At 38.5% G+C, this 6853-nt stretch overlaps 1 pseudogene; it reads right to left on the minus strand.

Annotated features, from left to right (window-relative positions):
* Nucleotides 1-3963: 3963 nt before the first annotated feature.
* LOC116151600 (ubiquitin-conjugating enzyme E2 D2-like) lies at nucleotides 3964-4998 on the minus strand (annotated as a pseudogene).
* Between the last annotated feature and the right edge of the window lie 1855 nt (nucleotides 4999-6853).

Raw genomic sequence — 6853 nt, forward strand, 5'->3', positions numbered from 1 at the left:
ACCATTTCTCAGCATAGACACCTTCTGTTTCATTTATGGGCTACTTTGAACTTCATGAGTCTGGTATCTACCTCCTTCCCAAGATCTGGGAAGTGTTGAGGCACTACTTTTTTAAACTTTCTGCAACTTTCTCTCTTTGCCTCTTATGGGACTTCCACATTCTGTGTGTTGTTCCTTTGAGGTGTCTCATCTTCAGCTTCCTTTACTCTTTCATTCCTTTTTTTTTCTTTTTGCTTCTCTGAATGAATTATTTCAAATGACTTGTGTTGAAGTTCACCAATTCCTTCTTTGCTTTGATCAAATCTGATTCTGAAGCTCTCTATTGAATTTTTAGTTGTATTCTCCAGCTCCAATATGTATTTACTTCTGTTCTTTCTCTCACTCTCTTTCTTTTTCCTTCCTTCTTTTTTCTTTTTTAATACCTTCTTTCTCTTTCTTGATATTCACATTTTAATTACCATTTTCCTGATTTTGTTTTGTTGTGTATATGTGTTATTTTGTAACTCATAAAATAATCTTTAAGATGTAGCTTCTTGAAGATGATTATTTTGAACTCTTTTTTGGGAAATTCATAAATCTCCATTTCTTTAGTCTTGGTCGCTAGAGATTTGTTTTCTGGTTGGGTCATATTTCTTTATTCTCCATGTTTCTCGCAGTTTTCCATTTGTGTCTGCATACTTGTAGAAACAGATGCCTCCCCTAGCCTTTACACAATGGCTTTCACAGGGAAAGGGCCTCACCAGCAGCCAGCTAGAGAGTCTCAGTCTTTTTCATGGATGTGCACATCCCCCTTCTCTCTCTCCGTCCTGGGCTGTGTGCCTTCTTCCATTTGTGCACAGCTGCACTGGCCGTAGTAAGCTGCCACCAATTTCCCTGTGGCCAGTGGGCTGAAAGGCCAAGGGTGTTGGGTGCAGGCTCCACTCTCTTTCTCCCGAGGGAGAAACCATGGGTCAAGCTGAGCCCTCTTGGTGCTGAACTGTACCTGCTTGGGGGAGGGACTTCTGGGGGTGAAGTGAAGTTGCGTTCTTGCCTGTTTCATCTGGCTGCCACTAGTTCTGTGCTCATCGCCACGCTACAACTTACTGACTTGGATGTGGAGGTCTCATAAAGCTATTTTCACCCATGTGCTCTTTCTAAATCAGCATTGCTATTGGGGGACAAGAGTTGGGAATTCCCACTCTGCCAGCTCTCTGAGGTCACTCCCCATAGGATAGTTTTTGAACGCTCCTTCATCTTGACTTCCTAACGTCACTGTCTTACCTCTTCTATTGCTCCCATCAGTGCCTTCAGATTGGTGTCTCAGTGCCTCTTACTTCGCGTGCACTTTCATTGCTGGCATTCCTCTGGACCGCGTGCTAAAAGCACTTCTCTTCTATTCAAGTTTTCTCCTTGGGTGATACTGCTGTATCCTAGGAAGTCACCTAAGATGCATATAATAATTGGGACAAAATTAAGAATATATTATTGTAATGGTGGTTACAGTGTTTCTCTTCTGAGTATATTTTGTTGTCATCTATTTTGAAAATATTGTATTTATCTTATCTATTTGTTCATTAAATATGAAAGTAATGTATTATTGGTGGAAGTATCTTTATATGTTGAAAGAAATTTTGATCCAATTTTGTTCCTGATCACTTGCTAATTGAGAAATAAATGTTATTAGGTAATGTAGAATTAAGATTATATCCAAATGACCATTAAAGTTATAAAGGAAATGAAGTATGAAGTCAGAGTTAGCTTTGAAAAGTTGAACTAGTAATTTTAGTAATAATGCCTAACTTTAAAAAATTCCAATTAAATGCATGAAGAAACAAGTATAAAATGAAATTAACTTCATCATTTTATAAACTTGTCTAAATTTTCAAAGTTCAAATATAAATCTCTCACAAGATTTACACTTAACAGTATCAAGCCAATGTCTCTGGTAAATTGTTTTTATTGTATTTTTAAAAATATGGAATATAATAAAGAAAAATCCCTCACCAGATTCCTTCTGGGAAACAAGAAAACATCCAACAATAACAGCAAGCTTCAAATCCACTTAATTAAAATCTTCAGCTTTATGAAACTAAGCAGATAGGCTAAACATTACTCAGGTTTATAAGGAACATTAAAGGAATATTGTGGTATTTCCAGAGTAGATATTAAGCTTTTCATAAAACAGTATTGAAAGAGCAATTCCATAAATAGCTTTTTTCCCCAAAGTTGATTACTGGTATAGTAAACAGGACGTTATTATGTGCCAGGGGCTCTTCTAGGTACTGGAGCTAGAATAATTAACAAAGCAGATCAAAATGGTCCCTTCCATGGGTTTTCATTCTGCTGGAAGAACATAACAAGTACATACACATTTATTATTATTATTATTATTAATTATTATGATATATAGCAAGTTAATTGGTGACAGTGAGGGGAAAAAAGCAAAAAAGAGGATGGAGAGTGCTTGAGTGGGGACATAGGGTTTATTATTAAATAATGTGGCTGGGAAGTGTCTAATTGCACAGTTCAGCAAGGTGGCAGTAAGACTGCAAAAGAGTAAGAGAGGGAATAGTGAGACAGGAGATGAGGTTGGAGATGGAAAGAGACCAGACCATGCAGGTCCTCATCAGGCATTTTAAGGGCTCCTATTATGGTGATCTAGGCAGCCACTAAGTGGAAGGTTTTAGCAGAGTGACATGATCTGATTCACATTTAAACAGAATCACTCTTGCTGCTATTGGAGGAAAAGGCAAAGGTGGAGTGATTAATTTGGAGACCATGTCCAGTAAACTAGCTGAAGATGCTAAAGATGATGAAATGACACCGAGATGGTAGTGATGGAAGTAGTGAGCAGCAGATTTTAATTCTATTTTGTTGGTAGGGGCAACAGGATTTTCTGAGGGATTCAGTTTAGATGCAAGAGAAGAGAGAAGTCAAGGATAAATGCAAGTTTTTTTGCCTTGACCAAGGAGAAGAATAGACAGAATAAGGGGAGGGGAGATGGGTGGTAAGGAATATAGGTGTTTGATTTGGGACATGTTGAATTGAAATGCTGATGGGAATTCCAGGAAACACATCAAGTTGGACATGAGATACGAAAGTTTAGAGAAAATATGTCTGGAAATTAATATTTGGGCATTTTCTTCATGCGCACTCTTTTTAGAGCTGTGAAAATGTGACTTAGAGAATGTTTGAGGTTGGAAAAATCCCAGAAATAATTAAATCATGTCCAAACATTATGTTAGAGATAAAATTAATAATATCCAGTTAGAATCAGAGATTATGAAACATCTAAAACTTTGGATCAGCCTACAAGCCCTTAGGGATGTATTTATTACATTTCCCAAAGGCAAGAAAATAGAAATATTTCAGGAGTTGTTAATGAGATGATGACTTTATAATGATATTTTCTAATAAAAACTATTACCAGAGGGAACTTCATAATGACTTTTAAAATTTGAATATACATTTACTTTCTACTTTAAATAGATCTGGATTTGTCTCTTCAACATGTTTCATTTACTTTTTTTTATATATGTAATGACTGTAGTAATCAGTTTATTACACAGGTTAATCATTCTTGAACGTAAAAGCTCCAGAGGAGCAAATGGGTCTTTAAATATATGCAAGTATTTTCATCAAGTGAATTTTCACCCTTACATCCAGATAGACCTAAGCAGTTAAAAACATAAGAAAAATAAGAGCTTTTAGCTATGTATTAACTGAGAAACCACATACAAACCAAAGACTATGGAAGAGATAAAAAGGGGCTGAAGGATGGAGGGTGGGGAGATGTAAAAGAGCTGGGATCAAAGCCCATCACACTTCATATACTCATAGCTCCAATCCATTTAAATGTTGACCAGTTAAACTTAGACCTTAAAACACAGGATGTGGGTAGAGCTTAATCTGGTTGGTCATAACTTTCACCTAAGACATAAGTCCTTAGAATAAAATAAATACAGAAACAGCTTTGTGTTCTCCTTGATTTTCAAAACTGTTTTGAGTTTAATAGGATTCTACTTAAAAAACCACCTCCTACAGGTCAGTGGAGCTTTTCTTCCCCTTTCAAGCACACACCATACCCACCACCCCTCACCTTGCCGTTATCCAAATTAAAGTCAATAAGGAAAGCTTTTAATCTCACACCGAGGTTATGCCTGGAGAACCGGCTTGTCACACACACACTTCTCTGCTGGGAGGCAATGTTGGTACAGAAGTACAGGAGTTCTAGTTTGTTGTTCCAAGTATGTGCAACACGCAGCACTGCTGTATCAGGTAAACACGTGCACGGGGGAAGGTGAGGTGTGGCACATAGAACGCTGTCAGATGGAAATCAAAAGGACTTTCTCTTTCAGAGTTCCCCTATTTTTATTTGTAGAGGTTATCCAATAATTTCTTTAATTACATCACATACTTCTGAGTCCATTCCCGAGCTATTCTGCTGTATTTTTCTCTCTGTTTTGTAGATCATCTGAGCAGTCTCAGGCACTAAAGGATCATCTGGACTGGGGTCACACAGCAGAGAACAGATGGACAAGAGTACTTTTGGAATAGTGCTGGAGACCACTATCACTGTAGAATATCAGGACAAATGTTGCCATTTCTGTTAATATTTGGATGATAAATTCTTGTTGTAAATGCACCCTTAGGTAGTTTGAAGGGGTAACCTGTTGGGAAATGAGTTGTCAAGAAAAATACTCCACCCTGATCAGGACAGTCGTTTGGCCCCATTGTTGTAGCTTGCCAATGGTCCGTATCACCTCCAATGGGACCTGCTGAACACTGTCCTGGGGGCTCCCGTGCCAGGTCATTCAATTCAAATTGGATTCTCTTAAGAGCCATCGTGGGAGGCGGGTGGCGGCGGCCCCGGGTGAGGATGGGGGCAGGGGAGGGACGGGAACAGATGAGGGGGCACGAGGTAGCCTCAGTGATCTCAGATCCGCCAGAGAAGATGGGGAGTTCCGGAGAGCGGATCCGGGGGGACTGACTGAGGCCGGGGACCCCCTGGGGCCTGAGCCTCCCGCAGTGGTCACCGCGTCACCCGGCGGCGGCTGCTTTATGAGCCGCTGCCGCCCCTGCCTCGGGGGCTCCGTGCCGCCCGCCCAGCCGCTGGGGGTCCCCCCGCCGGGGAGCAAGCGCCCCAGGCCCGGGGCTCCACGGCGCCTCTCGGTCGGACAGCCAGAGGGACTGCCTGGCGCAGGTGGGCGCTGTTTCTTTCACGTTTAATCCTTGTTTTGGCCCAGGGGGAATAATTAATGATTTGAAATGACATGTTTTGTTTTCAATCAACAATGAGACCTGAAATCTGAGTCACGCCTCCTCTTCAAATCATTTCAGTCGTTTAGCCAGCGATATCACAGACCTCCGCCTCCCACTGTTTTACTCACACATCCTCTTGAAAATCAGGCTTTCAAGGTAAAGCCAGCTGATCTCATCATAAATCTGCCCTTTTGAGCGAACAGCACTTCACTGAAAATAAAACAGGGCCAACTGGCTGGGGAGTAACGTGGAGGATTAAGTGGTAAGGGTGCTTGGGAGCCAAGCTTTCCTAAACATCGTGGACTTTGTTAAGGACATGAACCATTTATGCACAGATGGTGGGAAGCATAATATGTTACAGATGGAAAGGCCAATATTTAAAAACAAAACACAATAAAACAAAAAAATTTATAATGGGTGTTTTCTAAAATGTGCATAAATTTTACATAAAGAAGCAAGCTGTCTTTAAATTGTATCACTTTTGAGAGGCTACATGATGAAGCCTTGAATCTCTCCCTGTCTTCCTCCCTCCTCTAAACGTACTACAAAAACCATTGACATGTGTTACTCCTGACAGCATCTGAAATGTGCCCTTAACGTGAAAATCGTATCAATATTTTAAGGCTTTATTTATATTCTTCCTCCTCTGTGAAGACCTACTGATCTTATTCCAATCAAAATCTTCTCTTTGTTTTCTGTAATTTTATTATTCAATTACCTCTATCTTCTGCAGCATGTTTAATATTTATTATGCATTTGGCCTTGGGGGCTAAAAGGCTAATATTCTGCAAGGTTTATACTTTGCATTGTTGCTGGGTCAGTTTGAGTAATGAATAAGTGAAAAAATTAACGTTGTATCTGAACGTAACATCCCTAAATTTTATGTTTAATTTAAGTTAAATTTATGTTTAAATATGCTTAAATAGCTGAGATTTTCTCACTGATTTAAGGGAAAAATTCAAAGAGAAATTCTTATATGAATGTATTTCATTAACTGGTTAGCTTTTAGAGTAATTTAAAAAAAGTATCAAAATTTTTAATGTTGCCTGTACAATACCATGTTACATTTATGCAACAGTAAATGAAAATATCTATATAACCTTATTTATTTATGAGAGTAAAGGTTTAATGAGACTGAAAGTTATTTTCATAAGTCAAGGATTGTAATGCTTCACATTTCAGTTCTATTTTCAGGAAAATTACTGCTTCCCTGATTGAGTTTTGCTTTATATGACATATATTATTTAAAAGGAGACATCCCTTATTATAGGCTAAAAATCAGGAAAACTTTAAGTAAATCATTATGTAAACATGTTTATAGTGACTGACAGAATGGCTGAAAAGTACAAAGGGAAGGATGGATTAAATTCATGACAACTGGAGAATTGAATAAATGGTACATGAGATCACTATCTAGTATTTCTTACACTTGCATATGAATCTACAATTATCTATAAGTAAAAAGATTAAAATATTTCACACTGAATATAGCATTTTATTTAAAAATGCATTCTGGGTAAGAATACAAGAAGAATCTAGCAGCAAAGAAAATTATTGGTGTAATCAGTCACATTAGCAAAGTCATGAAACAAAATCACAGGATCAACTAGTC

The sequence above is a fragment of the Camelus dromedarius genome, chromosome 36 (genome assembly GCF_036321535.1).
Source record: "Camelus dromedarius isolate mCamDro1 chromosome 36, mCamDro1.pat, whole genome shotgun sequence".
Lineage (NCBI taxonomy): Eukaryota > Metazoa > Chordata > Mammalia > Artiodactyla > Camelidae > Camelus > Camelus dromedarius.